The following is a 16,946-nucleotide window of genomic DNA, read 5'->3' as shown; positions in this document are numbered from 1 at the left end:
GTTGCTTGGTTTGCTGCAGGAATGTGTCTGCCTGCAGCAGGAGGGGGCTGTCAGCAGCATGTGGGAGGGGGGCACCCGTGAGGCAGCCAATGCTGGGCTGGGGCTGCTCAGCTTCTCAGCCCGGGCAGCTCTGAGGCAGAGCTTTGCTGTCTTTAGAGGAGGCTGCTGTGAAATGCTCCTTGGAGTCTGTCTCTGGAGATTACAGGGGGCTGCTGCAAAAACCCAGTCTCCTTTCACATGCTGTGCACGCATATCCACTAATGCTGTCCTCCAGTCCTTCTTCCAGCTCCAGAGCTGGCAGGATGCCTGGCAGATTTCCACAGGATGCTGATTTAAGGAATTAGTCTGTAGAAGCATAGAGGAGAGAGACAGAAGGGACCTTGAGGCCATCTGGAGAGTCCGCTTCCCCAGACAGCATCCCCTCTTCCCACTCACTCCAAACACATTTGTCAGATTTGCACTCAGCTCCCATTTCTGGAGGGATTTCCACCTGGCTGCTGCTCATCTTCCTATTTTCCAGTTCCTAAAAAAAAATATACTTACTGGACCAGGAATTTTTCAGAGGCTCAAGGGTGACACGGTCTGTGCACACCCAGCTCTTTTCTTCCCTCTTCCCATTTTCAAACAGGCGCTCATCTACCCTTTCTGGTCTTGACAACCTGGGATTGGCTGCAGGGGAGAGGACCCTGGGCAGAGCAGGTCGAGGTGGGGGCCAGAGGTGCCATGAGGTGAAGTGCTCCTGCTGCCAGAGCCCAAGTGCTGGAGCAGTGAGCAGCCTGTGCTCGACTGGGAGGAGAGCTCCAGAGGTCAAGGGGTTTCCACTGCAGAATTGTTAAATTAACTATTCATTTAATTATATTTTGATTAAATTAGATCCTTCCTTTTTTTTTTTTTTCCCTTTTCTTTTAATTTCACCAGCAAATGATTCTTTGCATAATTAATGCTGGCTGGTTCTGCTAATTCACTTAACTGCTGCTGAGGGGACAGAGGTTTCGGCTGCAGTCTGAGCTACGTGCGGGTTTCCAGGAGCCAGCATTGTGCAGGAGCTGCCCTGCAGGAAAGCCAGGCCTTGGGCTAAAGTCCTGGGGCTGCCTGGGGAGCACCCTTGTCCCCAGAGCATAAGAGTTTCTGGCACAGGCATCCAGGATTCTTGCAATAGTGCTGTTAATTTTAATTCAGAAGCCCACTCTCCCCTGAGTCTGTGATGATGCTCTCCATTAACTGTGCCCACAAGTAGCTGGGAAGTGGGCTGGCTGCAGCTCTGTCAAGTGCAGGAGCTTCATTACCCTGTGATGCAAGCTCATTAGCCACAGCTTGCTTTCATGAGATTTCTGGGGAGACAGGAGCTCCCCAGCCTGCGGGGGCCTCCCCAGCTCCATGTGGCTGCCCAAAGTGTGTTACGATGGTGTGGTGCCCAGCAGCCATGCATGGGACAATGGGACAGCTCTGGAGCAGCAGTGCCAGGGCTGCCAGCTGCATCTCTGGGTGCTGGGATCTGCATGGGAAGCCAGGCTAAGGCACAACTTGACCTTACTTCTTCTTGGGGACCAGCCCCAGAGCATCTCCTGCTGCCCAAGGATGTGTGGGAGCTTGTGGAGCTGTTGTTACTGTGGGCTGAGCTGATGAACTCTCTCCTGGTGAGAAACACATTTAGTGAACCTCAAATTAGTCAGGAGAATGGGATACTCTTCTTTGAAATGCTGTCATTCAAAGCACTGCACCTGAAATTACCCCCACTAGGAATGCAGCTGGAGATGGTTGATTAATTTGCTGTGCTGCTGTATTAATTCTGCAGCTGCTCTGCTCCAGCATGGTTTGATGAGCTGTGTCCAGCAGCAGCTCTGGGCAGGAACCCTTGGGGGCAGCAGCCTGGTCCTGGGGGCAGCAGTCTGGTCCCCCCTTGGCTTCTGGGGAGTTGACCATCAAAAGATAGTTTTCAGGTTTTTCTCCTTGGTTTGTAGTTGTCTCCTTTAAATACCCTTCAGACTCTGACAGGCTTCTCAAGGCGTGGAGAGAGCAATTCCCTGCCTCCTGGTGTCTGAAGGCAAAAGGAGTGGTGAGTCCCCAGGGCTTTGGGGTTTTAATCATGAAAGATCATTTTAAAAACCCACAGCATGAGCAGGACAATTGGCTTGGCATTTCTGAGCCTGTTTGGCCAAAATCCTACACCTGTTAAAGAGGTCTCTTCCCTGCTCTGCTAGGGCTGCGGGGAACAGGACACCTTGTTGCAGCTGCTGGGGAGGTAAGTGGTGGGGCACGGACTGCTGGTGGAGCAGGGACCGTGGTGGTGGGCATCGTGGTGGAGCAGGAGTGGTGGTGGGCATCGTGGTGGAGCAGGAGTGGTGGTGGAGCAGGAGTGGTGGTGGGCATCGTGGTGGAGCAGGGACCGTGGTGGTGGGCATCGTGGTGGAGCAGGGACCGTGGTGGTGGGCATCGTGGTGGAGCAGGGACCATGGTGGTGGGCATCGTGGTGGAGCAGGAGTGGTGGTGGAGCTGGGACTCCTGGTGCCTGGCTCCAGGAGCCTGAAGGGCTGCCAGCAGGACCTGTGGTGGGGTCTGCAGTGTCTGCCTGAAGAAGGCTGCGTTTGGTTGGGGGTTGCATTCATCAGCAAAACTAAACTCAGCATCCAGCATCTTCCCAAGATGGGACACCACCGGCAAGGTGCTGCTGGTGTCAGTGCAGGCTAGTTGAGGGTGGCTGCCTGCTCCTGCCTGCAGCACCAGGGCTGTGCTGGCCGAGCTGGGCGGCTCAGCTGCGAGGAGCCTTTGGTGCAGAGCACGTCTGGCTCCACTTGTGCCTCCCGTGCTTAACGCTTCTGCGAATAACCTCTTAGAAATGATTCCAATTAGGCTGGCACATCTCTTTGTAATCTGGATCCCTGTTGTGCTGTCAGCCTCAATTCAAATTTAATTTGCAGAAGGTGTATATTGGGCAGCTCTTTTACTCAGCACAAAACTGAGAGGAGGATAACATTGATGGAAAAAATAATACAAGTTCATATTCTTCTTACCTTAAGGAAGGGAAAGAGATGCCAGGAAACTTAGCCCAATTTACATTTTAATGGGAAATGTTACGACTGCCTGCTCTGGGAGACACAAATTGCTTTCTGGATGGGACCCTGACTTTACACCAAAGTGCAGAGAATTAAATGTAGCAGCCCCTGATGAGATGAGAGGGGTGTCTGGAGGCACAGCCACTGCCACCTGCGCTGCAGTCCCCAGCCCCTTCACACCTAGGGCACAGGCAGGAGAGCCTGGAGGGATGGGTGGATGAAAGAGAGCTCCTGGCTCTAGGGGCTGGGGGAGTTGTGCAGGGACTTGGTGCCATGGTCTAGCCTTGAGCCATGGTCTAGCCTTGAGCTCTGTGGTAAAGGGTTGGACTTGATGATCTATGAGGTCTCTTCCAACCTTGGTGATACTGTGATACTGTGACTTGGAGAGCTGTTTGCAGAGGAAACCTGGCTGTTCAAAACCCTGCCCCTGCTAAGTGGGTGGTGGCAGAGCAAAGGCTGGCTAAGAGCAGTTTGTCCTTGCTCCCTGACAGATTGGAGGCTCCAGGAGCATTAATGGCACTGGCACAAGTGCCACTTCAGCCTTGCCCGGTGGCAGCTGCAGCAGAAGCCCTGACAAGAGCCCATGTGAGAGGCAGCCTCTCCCTTTGGGGCCTCTGCCCTTTTGTCCAGTTATCCCTAACCTAGCAGCTGAAGCCTGCAGAGCAGCCCTGGCAGCTAAGACCTTCACGCAGGGACAAAAGCTGTGCCCAGGAGAAGCTGCTGTTAATTTCTTAGCATCTTAAAGCTCTTTGAAGGTGAAAACACAGCACAGTGCTGCACAGTCCTTATCTCTCTGGCAGTTCCTGTCACCTGCAGCCCTTCTTGGCACGTTCATGAGCACAGCAAAGATCCATCCCTGCTGGGACCGAGTCTGGGGAGCTGCATGGACGAAGCTAGGAACGTGTCTCGTGTCTCCAGCAGCTCTGCTGGGCCCAGCACAGAGCAGCCTCTGGCAGGTAGCTGATGTGCTGTTGTCTGTCCTTTGCACTTGCAACAAAAGCATCTGTAAGTTTTCTCAGCGTCTCTGGGTCCTCTGAGCCTCCCACTGCTGCTGGCATGTCCCAGGTGTCCCCAGCCTGAGCCCTGCTCCCCTCTTTGTGTGCATCATTTCTCTGTCCTGGTGATAATGACCCAGCCTGCACCACTTGGGGGGTTGCCAGCTCCTGAGCTTGTTTCTGAGGCAATTTCTTTGTGCTGAAGGGTAGCTGGTATCATGCACACTTTGGATTATTTTATGTTGGCAGAATGATAGGCAAAGGGTTTTGCTGGCATCAGATACTCTTGTTAGCAGCAACCAGGGTGCCTGAAGAGTTGAGCTGACCATCAATAATTCAAGCAGCTCAGCTAACCAACTGTTTATTTACTTCCCAAACTTGCTGGTAATTGTTTTTCCTGCTTCCAAAGTGGGAGGCTGCAACTGCCAGTGTAGACTGGCAGTGTCTTGCTGTGAGTTTTTGCCTATGCTCTTCAGTCCCCTCTGTCTGTGCTGGGCTCTCCCAGCCCTGGGAGAGGCAGAATGAGAGCCTGGAGGAAGGACAGCCCTGGGGCAAAGTGTTGTAGGGACAGGAGAGGGGGACGGCCTGGGGGCTTGCACAGATGCAGATCTTGAGGGATCATCTGTGTGGAATGGCATCCATCAGAGGAGACGTGGCTGGGGGTTGCCCGTGCTGCCTCCTACCTGGCAGGGAAGTGTCCAGTGAGGAGGAGGTTCCACTGACTCCAAGACCCTCTCAGTGTTCCTGGAAACCTCAGGAGACCCAGCCTCAGGAATGGGGATGCTCCAGAAGGAAGTAGAGCCCTGGAAAAGAGGGTGGCCCAAGCACGTGGAGCAGCACAGGAGGAAGAGGATGTGTCTCCAGCCCATGCCAGGCCAGCTCTGCAGGGCCTGGTGTCACTGAGATGGTGCCAGAAGGTGCCATGTTCCTCTGGAGGGAAGCTGGCTTAGCCATGCCCTTAGCTCTCTCTGCTGGGCAGAGCAGGGGGCTGATGTAGCCGAGTTCACTCTGCATGGGGGCTGCCTGCAGCTCCTGGAGGTTGTCCTCCCCCCAGTTGTGAGAGCAGTTGTGCACAGGGGCCAGGATGTAAATGCACAGTGCTGCGTGGCAGAGGCATCACTCAAACAGTGTGCTGCTGGAGATGCACCAGCAAAACCATCACTGTGAGAGGCTCAACCAGAGCAGATGCTCTGGCACCCATGGGGCTGCTTCCCTGGGTGAAGCAGTGTCACTGCCTCTAATCCAAAGCAGTGATAAATCATAGGTGACCTTCAGTAATTTATTACTGCCTCGTGCAAAACGCTGCTGCTTCTCTGGGCCACTTCCCGGGCACCAGCCTGGGATCGCAGTAATTCCAATCTTTAGCATCATAATGGGTTTGTCACGGGCTGGGTAATGACAAAAGGCTGGGGAAGGAAAACACCGAGTTGCTGGAAGCAGAGCAGTGCACCAGTGGCAGTTACCACCAGCCTGGTGCTGGTGCGGGAGGTGCCACCCTAGGGCCGGCAGGGCAGGGCGGCTCAGACGCACGGGTGGCACCGGGCAGAGAGGGGTTGTCCCTAGCGTGTCGAGGCTGGCAGGCGTGGGCAGGCCGTGGCCTCGGCAAGCTCGGTTGGTGGCAGCAGGACTAATGCTGTTAGCGGCGGTGGCAGCGCGGCAGATGTTCTGCTAATGACACGGAACGGCTCGGGGCGAGCGCTGCGGGCTCGCATCTCGCAGCAACGTGCTCGGCTCCTGCCCGAGCGCAGAGCCAGCTCTGGAGGCAGCAGGGCAGGAGCTGCAGAGCTCGTTGGTCGCAGGCAAGGGCTGCTGGGGTAAAGCGGTCAGCCAGAGTCTTGTACTGTGGCGCGGCAGGGGCTTGGTCCTTCAGAAACCTCCCTGGGCACCCATCTGGCTCTGAAATACAGGCTTGGGTGCTTCATCTTGGACAGCCTGCTCATGCACTGCAGCAGAGATGTGAGCACTTGCTCCATGCTGAAACCAGCGAGGTCTTGGGACCTCCTGGCGCTGGCACAGGACAGCAGTTGGTGCTACTCAGACAGATGCGGTGGCTCACAGGTTTGCCCTGGTGCCACACCAGCCCTGCAGACCTTTGTTCTGAGTCTCACCCTGCTTGCCCTGCCCCTTTGTCAGCATTCCAGTGGCCAGGAAGGCTCTGAGGATGCCCTTCTGATGCTCTGGTCCTGGCCAGCCTCCAGATGTGGCTCCAGAGTTTAACCATTGTGCCCATGAGTTCTGTTGCTGGTTGCCTCTTCTCCCAGGCACCCAGCAACAGAACAAGGGGACACAGTCTCAAGTTGTGCCGGGGTAGGTCTAGGCTGGATGTTAGGAGGAAGTTCTTCACAGAGAGAGTGATTGGCACTGGAATGGGCTGCCCAGGGAGGTGGTGGAGTCACCGTCCCTGGAGGTGTTCAAGAAAAGACTGGATGAGGCACTTAGTGCCATGGTCTAGTTGACTGGGTAGGGCTGGGTGCTAGGTTGGACTGGATGATCTTGGAGGTCTCTTCCAACCTGGTTGATTCTATGATTTCCTCCCCCCCCAAAAAAAAAGGCAAAGGGAGAGAAAAGACTTTCTGAAAGCAAAAACTTCCCCTGATAGTTCAATTGTGAGGCAAAATCTACATTTTGATTTTGGAAATCAATTGCAATTCACAAATAATTCTCCTGTGCTGCTGCAGGTCATCCATCAGCTTTGGGTCTCTGCTCGATAGGAGCCATTATTGGCTTGGGTTTGTTTGTTTGTTCAATATTAGTAGTTTGTTCTGCTGCTCTCCAGCTTTGGGTTATAATGACAGATTATGGAATGGCAGAGCTTCCCCCCCCCCCCCCCCAGACAGTCCTAGAAAATGCAGATGGATGACATCATTACAGTGCCAGTGAGCCAGGACACAGCAGCAGCAGCAGCTGTGAACATCTGGGATGGAATGAATCATAGAATAGAATCATAGAATCAGGCAGGTTGGAAGAGAGCTCCAAGCTCAGCCAGTCCAACCAGCACCCAGCCCTGGCCAATCAACCAGACCATGGCACTAAGTGCCCCAGCCAGGCTTTGCTTCAACTCCTTCAGGGACAGCAACTCCACTACCTGCCTGAGGTGGAGGAGGTGCCGAGGAGGATGTGTCCCTGTGCAGGTGAGCACCAGGCAAGCCTGACTTCAGCAGGCTGGACCTCTGGAGAGGCAGCTTGGGCACCCTTGCTGCTCCTGTGCCTGTTCATCCTCCTCCAGGCTGGTTGCCCTTGTGCCTGACACCAGGCCAAGGCAGCAGGGTTTGCCTGGCATTGCTTCACTCCTCCTGTCTGCCCCATGCCTTGCCCATGTCCTGGCTGTGCCACAGTGCTCCCATCACCAGGGCCATGTGCTGTGCCATGCTGAGTGCCCTTGGGTGGCAATTTCAGGGAGCTGTGCAGAGCATGGGAGCACAGGAGGGTCCTGGCTGAGAGAAGGGCTGAACCCAATGCTGAAGCTGTGCCAGACCCACTGGGCACTGGAGGTGTGGGGCTATTTGCCAGTGCCAAGCCTGTGCTATTAGGATCAAATTACCCACGGAAGAGGCTTTTAATACCTAAGGGAAGAACCTGATTAGTGATTATCGGTGCAGAACACAGGGGGAGCCTCTGCAAAGGGCGAGGACGAGCAGTTTCACTGGAGCTTCCTGTCACTTTTGTCATCTAATTATAAGACTGTTCAGTGCCAAGAGTTAGACAGAGAGAGGAAAAAATCCTGGGTGTAATTGTACTGGTCATATTTTGTAGCCACTAATTACTTGCTTCACAATTAATGTTTCTCTGGCTGGGGAGCTGTCATGGCCATGGTTGGTGACAGAAAGCTCGATGCTTCTCATTGCACAGCTCCCAGACCTTGTCAGGTGTGGAGCTGCACAGGGAAGGGGTCCAGCACCCCACTTTGGCCCCAAATAGCCCCAGCACCACTGCAGCTGAGCAAGAGAGTCCCCTTCTTGTGACCCATCTGTTGCCACAAGGCTGGTGGGTGCTGCTCTAGCCCTGAGGGTCCAGTGTGCATGTGGGGGTGCTGGTAGCAATGATTGTGCTCTTGCCCTTGGTATGGAGAACAGAACACTTCCTCACCCATCTACCTTGCCTTGTCCTCTGCAGCTCTTGGGCTGTGTTCACTAGAGAAAATGGATCAGGGATGGCTCTGCCAGCTGGGAAAGGAGAGAGAAGTGCCAAGAGTGGGTGAGGAGAGGAGAGGGGAAGGGGAGGAGAGGAGATGGGGAAAGGGAAGGGGAAAGGGAAGGGGAGGGGAGAAGAGGAGAGGAGAGGGAGGGGAGGAGAGGAGGAGGGGAAGGAGAGGAGAGGAGATGGGGAAAGGGAAGGGGAGGGGAGAAGAGAAGAGGAGAGGAGAGGGAGGAGAAGGTGAGGAGAGGGAAAACTCGAGAAAAGGGGAGAGGAGAGGGACACTGAGGTTATTTATTGTTTACTGTGTGCTTCTAACAAGCATAATTTTCAGCTTATTAATTGTGGCAGGACGTGAGCTGGGTGAAGATTGATTTGGACCCCACCATCAAAGTGGCCAAACAGTTAAGTACTTATTTTACGCTCTCTAAACAGACATGGTAATTTTTCTCTTCACACACTGTTTTACACCAGCTTAATTCCACCAGTAAATTGAAATCAAATGAAAAGCAGCTTTCCAGCCCAGAGCCCTTCTTGGCACACATGCGTGAGAACAACAGCCCCTGCCAGGGAGGCACATCCTGTAGCACCAGGTAGCACAGACAGACAAGCAGAGCCAGCAGACAGACAGATGGACAGAGGAGGGCTGTGCTGGTAGCTGTTCATGTGTCATGTGTGTGTGCAGTACATGGTGGAGCTCCTGCCATTGCCGTGGTGCTACTGCACAATGAGACCATCTCCAGCCTTGCAGGGGACCAAGCCCATGTTTCGGTCTCTGTTGACCTCCTGCAGCCAATGTCTCAGTGTCTCCTGGCTCCCAGCTGTCTGCTCCAGCCTGACTGCTCTCAGCAGTAGATCTGTGTCAGCTTGGTGTCCTGAACTCTGTGGAAGCTCACCTTATGCTGGTGTTAGTCCCCCTCACGGACCCTCATGGATGGTGATAATGAGTGTCTGCAGGTGAAGACAAGAGAAACAGAGGGGCAGGGGGGAGCACCACCTGAGAACAACAAGATCTGGACAAGGGGGAGCATCTTTCACTGTCCCACTTGGTTGCAGCTTGGAGGTGAAGAGGGCAGGAGCTGGCAAAGGAGCTAGAAGCTGTTGAAACTCAGACTCACCTGGAGCTGACAGGTCCATGGAGAGTTCCAGCCCCATAGCAGAGGAAGGTGATGGGGCTGGCAGTCACCACAGTGCAGGTGAGGGACACACTGGTTGTGGCTGGGACAAGGTGCTGGGCCTAAGGCTGATTGCTCCACCTGAGCTCAGTGTGCTCATAAATCAGAATCTTGATGTGAACTTTAGCAGCATTCATAAATTCTTCATTTATCATTATTAAAGATATGTCAACATTCAAAAATTGATTTATAGCTGGTAATTTAGATCATGGATTGTCTCTGATACAGTAAACTATTCCTATCCAAAGCCCATCATGCAGTTTTCTACTTATTAGGAATTAATGACTCATAAACCAGAGCCAGAACAGGCTGTGAGTGTGGATGAAGGGAAAGATGTGGCTGCTGGGGTTTCCCTGCTGAGCAACTATGGAGAAACCTCTGATTGGCAGCTCACAGGGTCCCTATACCCTCTACCTGGGGATACTGGTAGATAGTAGCTGAAGATGAGGCAGCAGAGCGCCCAGGTGGGCAGCAGAGCCAATGGCATCCTGGGCTGGCTCAGGAGCAGTGTAGGCAGCAGGACAAGGGAGGTTCTTCTGACCCTGTGCTCAGCACTGCTCAGGCCACAGCTTGAGTGCTGTGTCCAGTTCTGGAGTCCTCAATTCAAGAGACATGCTGAGGTGCTGGAAGGTGTCCAGAGAAGGGCAGCAAGGCTGGGGAGGGGCCTGGAGCACAGCCCTGTGAGGAGAGGCTGAGGGAGCTGGGGGTGTGCAGCCTGCAGAAGAGGAGGCTCAGGGCAGAGCTCATTGCTGTCTACAATTACCTGAAGGGAGACTGCAGCCAGGTGGGGTTGGTCTCTTCTGCCAGGCAAGCAGCAACAGAACAAGGGGACACAGTTCTGAGTTGTGCCAGGGGAGGTCTATGATGGATGTTAGGAGGAAGTTGTTGGCAGAGAGAGTGATTGGCATTGGAATGGGCTGCCCAGGGAGGTGGTGGAGTCTCTGTGGCTGGAGGTGTTGAAGCCAAGCCTGGCTGGGGCACTTAGTGCCATGGTCTGGTTGATTGGCCAGGGCTGGGTGCTAGGTTGGACTGGCTGAGCTTGGAGCTCTCTTCCAACCTGGTTGATTCTATGATTCTATTCTATGATTTCTACAGCCTCTTGTAGACCTTGGCCTCTTCTCAGTGATGTCCAGTGACAGGACAAAGGGCAATGGCTGCAAGCAGGAGCAGAGGAGGTTCCAGGTGAACATAAGGAAAAACTTCTTCACTGTGAGGGTGACAAAGCCCTGGAGCAGGCTGCCCAGAGAAATTGTGGAGTCTCCCTTACTGGAGCCACTCAAAACCCACCTGGATGCCCTCCTGAATGACCTGCCCTAGGTGACCCTGCTCAGGCAGAGGGGTTGGACTGGAAGATCTTTTGAGGTCCCCTCCAACCCCTGACGTTCTGCGGCGGTGCTGGCTCCTGGCCTTGCTCAGCCCTCCGGGGCAGGGCAAAGTGCCACCTGTGAGGCAGAACCCTGCCAGCCAGCCAGGCTGCAGCACCAGGTGCTCTCCTCTTAAATTTTGCAATACATATGTTAAATCTCCAGTTCTCCTCTGCTCTGGCAAAGCTTTGAAGCCCTTTATCTGCAGGAAAGACCATCTGCTCCTTTAACGCCATGGAAACAGCTTTCGGCAGATAAAAACTTCAGTTTATCATTTGAATTCAGCACCAAATGCCATAAAGTCAATAATTTATCGTGCTGTTTAGGAGGTATTTCTCCACATCTCGGGTCTGTCTGTTGTTTGTTCCTAATGTTGTAGTGATGTCTGCGTTTGTGTGAGTGCCACAGAGTTGAGGTTACGCGGTGAGACAGATTGTCCTGCCTTCCGCTGCGCCTCCTGGCAGACTGCAGCAGCTGCCAGATTGATGTCCTGTGTTGACATACCTTCATAAATAACAGATTTAGGCCCAAAATAAAGCTCTTCTAACATCTGAATTAAATGGAATAAAAAAAAAAACCTTAAATCATCAGGTAAATACGTTTGCAGGTGCCAGGCTGTCGTGGTGTCAAGGCTAGGCTGGGCAGCAGGAATCATAGAATGGGTTAGGTTGGAAGGGACTTCAAAGATCAGCCAGTTCCAACCCCCTGACATAGGCAGGGACATCTCCCACTAGAACAGGTCATCTAATTTAGCTTTGGACACCTCCAGGGAGGGAGCAGCAACAACCTCCCTGGGCAACCTGTTCCAGTGTCTCACCACCCTCACTGCAAACAGCTTCTTCCTAACATCCAGTTAAATCTTCCTTCTGCCAGTTCAAACCCATTCCTCCTCTTCCTGTCATTACAAGACCTTGTTACCTTGTTACCAGCCTTCCTGTGGCCCCCTTCAGATCCTGCAAGGTCACTCCAAGGTCTCCTCGAAGCCTTCTCTTCTCCAGGCTGCAGATCCCAAACTCTCTCAGCCTCTCCTCATAGCAGAGCTGCTGCAGCTTTCTGAGCATCTTTGTGACCCTTCTCTGTACTTGCTCCAACAGTTCCATGCCCTTCTTGTGTCAGGGACTCCAGAGCTGCAACCTTCTCCTGAACTGTGCTCCGCTTGTGGTCACTGGCCAGCTCCAGAACAAGAGGACACAGCCTCAGGCTGCGCCAGGGGAAATTTCGGCTCGAGGTGAGGAGAAAATTCTTCACTGAGAGAGTCATTGGGCACTGGAATGGGCTGCCTGGGGAGATGGTGGAGTCGTCATCCCTGGGGCAGTTCAAGGCAAGGTTGGATGTGGCACTTGGTGCCATGGTCTAGCCTTGGGCACTGTGGTAAAGGGTTGGACTTGATGATCTGTGAGGTCTCTTCCAACCTTGGTGATACTGTGATACTGTGATGAAGCTCAGGTATGAGTTCAGGTGAGGTTTGCTGACAGAACTGGTAGAGTGGAGAACATGTTTCCCTCCAAACTGCATTCCTTGCCTTCCTCTCCTTGCCAGGATAGCTGGGAAGGGTGACGGAGCTACTGCTCCCCTCCTGCTAACTGCTCTCTGCCCTGGCCCCTGCTGGGATGGGGCTCGGGTGGATGGGATACTACAGAGCCATCTCCTCTTTGCTGGGAGCACAGTGTGGAAACTCTGCCTGTTGCAATTGCTGGGCATAGCTTTTGGCTGCTTGTGAGGATGTGGCTGTTGCTCGTGTTTCTGCGTGGTGCCTGCCGGTGTAGCTCTTGTCAGGAGTGTCCTTTTGTAGTCCCTTCCTGGTGCTGGTGCCCGTGGGCACTTGCTGTGCAGCCATGGCAGACCTTTGTCCAACTGGGACAGAACCTCTCCCAGGGCAGAGAGGACAAAACTCTGCTTGGCTTTGGAAGGGGATCCGGTGCTGAAAGTGGGTTTGGACCAAATCTTTCACAGGTTTTGGTTTCTTTGGACTCTGTAGGAGACATTTAGCACCCCAATGCCTGACTAATCAAACCTCTGCTCACCCACTGGTGACAAACCATTGTATTTCAGTCAAAATACTACAGAGAGATACTGGCGTGATAGAACCTGCAACATTATCTCTAATAAGCAATTATATTTCATTACACGAATTAATTAAAGCCTTACACTTAAACCAAGTAGCTAATTACAGACCTTTTAGCTTAATAAAGATAGAGTGTGGGAAGGGATAATATATATGGTAATTATAGAGTGGAAGAGAGTGTAATGTGCATCCGGGGCACGCCGAGGACATTCACAGTCAATACTTAATTACTTTACTGCTCTCTGAAGTCTACCTGGCATCTGCCTGCCCCTCTCCCTTCCCTCCCCTGCCCCAACACCCTGACTGCTGCCACTTAGCTGAGGGGCAGGGGGATGTGTCTTATGGGGCTGATTTGCTGTAGCAGCTCACAGCTGGCTCTTGGTTAGTGCCTGTGCAGTGTTGGTCCTGCACACTCTCGGCACAACCTGTGCCAGTTGCTCAGTTCTGCTCAGCTCCTGTAAGGCTTTGACCATGGATCCCAGTTAGTGAATTGTAGAGTCAGTCAGGATTGGAAGAGACCACAAGGATCATTTAATTCCAATCCCCCTGCCATGGGCAGAGACACCCTACCCTAGAGCAGGCTGCCCACAGCCTCAGCCAGCCTGGCCTTAAACACCTCCAGGGATGGGGCCTCAACCACTCTCATGCTCAACAACTGCCTCCTCATGACCAGGCTGACTCTCCCCACCTCCAGCTTTGCTCCATTCCCCCCAGTCCTGTCATTCCCTGAGAGCCTAAAAAGTGCCTTCCCAGCTTTTCTGTAGCCCACTTCAGATCCTGGAAGGCCACAAGAAGGTCACCTGGGAGCCTCTTCTCCAGACTGCACAGCCCCAACTCTTTCAGTCTGTCCTCATAGCAGAGCTGCTGCAGCCCTCTGAGCATCCTCACGGCCCTTCTCTGGATAGGGTTTCATCATCTCCACATCCCTCTTGTGCTGCCTTTTCACCCTGCAGATCCCCCTGGGGACTCCCCTGCTGCCCTGTTGCGCAGGGAGGCAAATGCCTCACAGGGTGCTGGGCTGTGCTGGCAGCTGGCAAAGCCGCCGGGCCCCGCTCAGCCTGGCAGCTGCGTGCCTGGCGTGCCCCGGGGAGACCCTTTGCTGCTCCGGCTCGCCTTGATTGAGCAGCGTTCCCGGCATCGCTCAGCCCTTACGGTAACGCGGAGGAGAAATGTATTTAGCGGGGCTGGAGGTCAGGTTTTGAGAGTTAACAGTTGCGAGGTCAGGAAGGGAGAGTTGCAAGAGAAAACAAGAGACAAACCGCAGCCCTGCGCTGACGCGGGGCCAGGCTGCTCCCTCGGCTCTGTGCCCGGTGCCGCAGGGCTCCGCTGGCAGCTCGAGGGTGCCAGAGCTCCGCTCCCTGCCCAGGCTGTCTTCAGCCCTCTATTAATTAGCTCTCTGCCTGTGAGAGCAACGTCCATGCTCCTTGTCCTTCGTAAGGATGAGGATGGATGGGAAATCAGCTCAGTCCCCACTGTCACCTTCCCTTCTGGGGATGTCCAGTGAGGCCAAACCTTTCCAACAGGCTTGTAAACAGCCCTGGAGAGCTGTCAGCACTGAGCACGGCCAGCCCTGCCCTGCCACGGTGGCCAACAGCTCGGCTTAATGACTGGATGTGGACTTAATGACTGGCAGGCAACGGGACCTGCTGGCTGGGCAAACTGGAACTTGACACAAAGCCAGAGGTGTCTGGCTGGAAAATTCTGCCTTGTTTGGGAAGGGCCACTGTGATGCTGCAACACTTGAGCTAGCTGGGTTATGATCAGCTCCAAAAACCCAGCAGGAACTGGAGAGGCAGGTGAGATGTACCACGGGCTCCTCAGCAAGTGACCTAGGCAGGCAAGGTAGGCATCTGAGTGGTGACATGCCAGAGAGCAGGAATGCAGGAGACCCAACTGCAAGCAGTGCCACGGAAAGTGCCAGCACAGTGTCAGAGAGATGGAGGCAGAAAGGACCCAGCTGACGTGGTGCAGGCCCTGGTAACCTGGGTCTGGGTTCCTGCTGACAGCTACCCCAACGCTGCTGCAGGAGGTGTCGTGCACCCCCCTGACTCAAAGGCAGCAGCTGGCTCCCAGCCGGGCAAGAGGAGGCACCAGTTGTGTGTGAGCCCTGCCGCGGTGTTTGATTTGTGTGTCCCGCAGCACCCGCGAAGGGTTTGAGCCAGGATGAAAGGCTGCTTTAGGAGGAGAGGCTGAGTGATTAAGCAGCTCTCTCCCTTTGCACTTGAGCACTGCGCTGGCTGGCAGCTGCTCTGCGCCTGCCATAATTATGTCAGAGCCTGCAGTGCCATCAAGGGTCTCCAACCATCTGCAAGTGAAGAGCTTCTTTCCAATTACTAGCACTGGCATCCCATGTCCTCTTTGGTCCGAGCTGATGTTTGCTGAAGGATATTGGAAGAATTAGTAGATATATTTCTCTCTAATCCTGTCTCAAGCGACAGCAAAATCAAACTAAAAGGCACCAGCTCGTGTGCTGTTGTTTTAGGCAGCAGCCCAGTGGTGTTAATGAAGGGTTTTATCATTCTGGGGGCTGCATTGATTTGGAGAAGGAAGCAGCCAGGGTAACAAAGCTGGGCAAATTAAAAGATTAACAGCATGAAGAGGTGTTAAAGCATCACAGATTCTTCGGGAACTTGTCTGGACTATCCCACTCTTTGAGACTGGTGTCCCTGCCAGACAGCTTCCCTCAGGCTTCTTCAGAGGCTGAACTGCCATTTCCACCTTTCTAGGAAGGAGCTGTAGGGGACTGCAGACTGTGGCAGTGCCACTGCTTGCCCTTTTGCTCGGGGACATGCTGCAGCCAGGAAATGGGCAGGGAGTGGCGCTTTACGCTGGGTGTATTTGGCAGGCACACAGTGTGTTGTGAGCTGGTGAGGGGCCCAAAAGAGCCAGGAAAGCATTTGTCACTGTCTGTGTTTTGGCCAAGTAACGCAAATAAATGGGCTGTGTTTGCAAAGGGGAGACCTCTGCGTGGACAAACAGCTCTGGGGAGGGAGAGCAGGGTGTGGATGCTTCTGAGAATCTTCTTTGCAGTCTTTGCTCTTCTTCCCTGGCAGTATCAGCAAGCTCTCAGGCACCTCTGCTCCCTAATCTAATCACTCCTAGGAAAACAGGATTTGCTGCAGTGTCTGACCACTTAGGGACCCACCAGCAGAGTAAATACCAGAGAGATTTCACGAGAGTGCCCAAAAGCTCTCCCAGCACCTTCTAATGCAGAGACAGGGCTGCAACCTGGACCTCTCCCTGCATTGTGCTTCTGCTCCAAATTCCAGCGCTGCACTGCTGCTTTGAGAAAGCTCCTCTGGGGGTTCTGAGCTCTGCATCACCTCTGGCTGTTCACTGGTGCTCAGCCTGTCCCCATACCGTCCCTGTGCTGTCCCTTGAATCTCACAGCTGAAGTGTTGTGCTCTGGATGCCCAACTGCTCCAGCTGCATTTCCCATTTCCATGGCTGGAGTTCATGAGGAGATGACCCATCCCTTTTTCTCTGCCCGTGCCGTGTCTGAGCTGGCCACACTGGTGCCACATCTGAGGGCAGTGGGGATGGAGCTGTCCTGAGTGCTGAGTCAGAGCTGCTGGGCGTGGGCAGAGGGGCAGCTGTGGGCTGCAGCATGGGGGTTTCCCCTGGGATGCATTAGGGGATTTATGGGTGTCTTCCAAGGTTTTCTCCTTTATGATTCTTGATGAGTAGATAAAAGGCCCATTTCTTCTTTTAATGGAGTCTCTGATGTTAATGGCCTCTTTCCAGTCAGATTAAGGTGCTTTGGCCTGGTTTGCTCTAATAGGGCATGATTGAGAAGAGTCTGGCTGGGTCACAGTTGGCTTCCTCACACCTCTTGCTGTGCTGTGGCCACTCTGCTAACGAGAAGCTTTCTGGAAACCAAATTGAAAAGGCCTGGAGGAGCTCCTTCCTGCCTTTCCAAGGGCTCCAGTGCTCCCTCCTCCAGGCCTCCTCCTTGCTGTGGACACATCTCAGGACCATCCCAAGGAGCACATGGCCATGAGGTGGGAGCGGGGCAAAGGCTGAGCTGGAGCTGCAGCTGCCTCGCTGAGCTCCTGGGGCAGCTGGTGCTGCAGTGATCACCTTCCCCAGTGTGCTGTGGCAGCAGGGCTGCCTGTCCTGCCTGCCTTTGCCTGCCTTTGCCTGCCTCTGCCTGCCTTTGC

General features: G+C 53.9%; 1 long non-coding RNA gene across 1 annotated transcript; it reads left to right on the top strand.

Annotated features, from left to right (window-relative positions):
- The first annotated feature begins 8,519 nt into the window (after window positions 1-8,519).
- LOC135190977 (uncharacterized) lies at window positions 8,520-11,890 on the top strand. The gene is made up of 3 exons (XR_010308702.1): window positions 8,520-8,586; window positions 9,239-9,378; window positions 11,816-11,890. It is a non-coding gene; the product is annotated as an uncharacterized LOC135190977 (long non-coding RNA).
- The last annotated feature ends 5,056 nt before the right edge of the window (window positions 11,891-16,946 follow it).

Source organism: Pogoniulus pusillus, chromosome 37 (genome assembly GCF_015220805.1).
Source record: "Pogoniulus pusillus isolate bPogPus1 chromosome 37, bPogPus1.pri, whole genome shotgun sequence".
Lineage (NCBI taxonomy): Eukaryota > Metazoa > Chordata > Aves > Piciformes > Lybiidae > Pogoniulus > Pogoniulus pusillus.
This window is presented reverse-complemented; position numbering and strand designations above follow the sequence as displayed.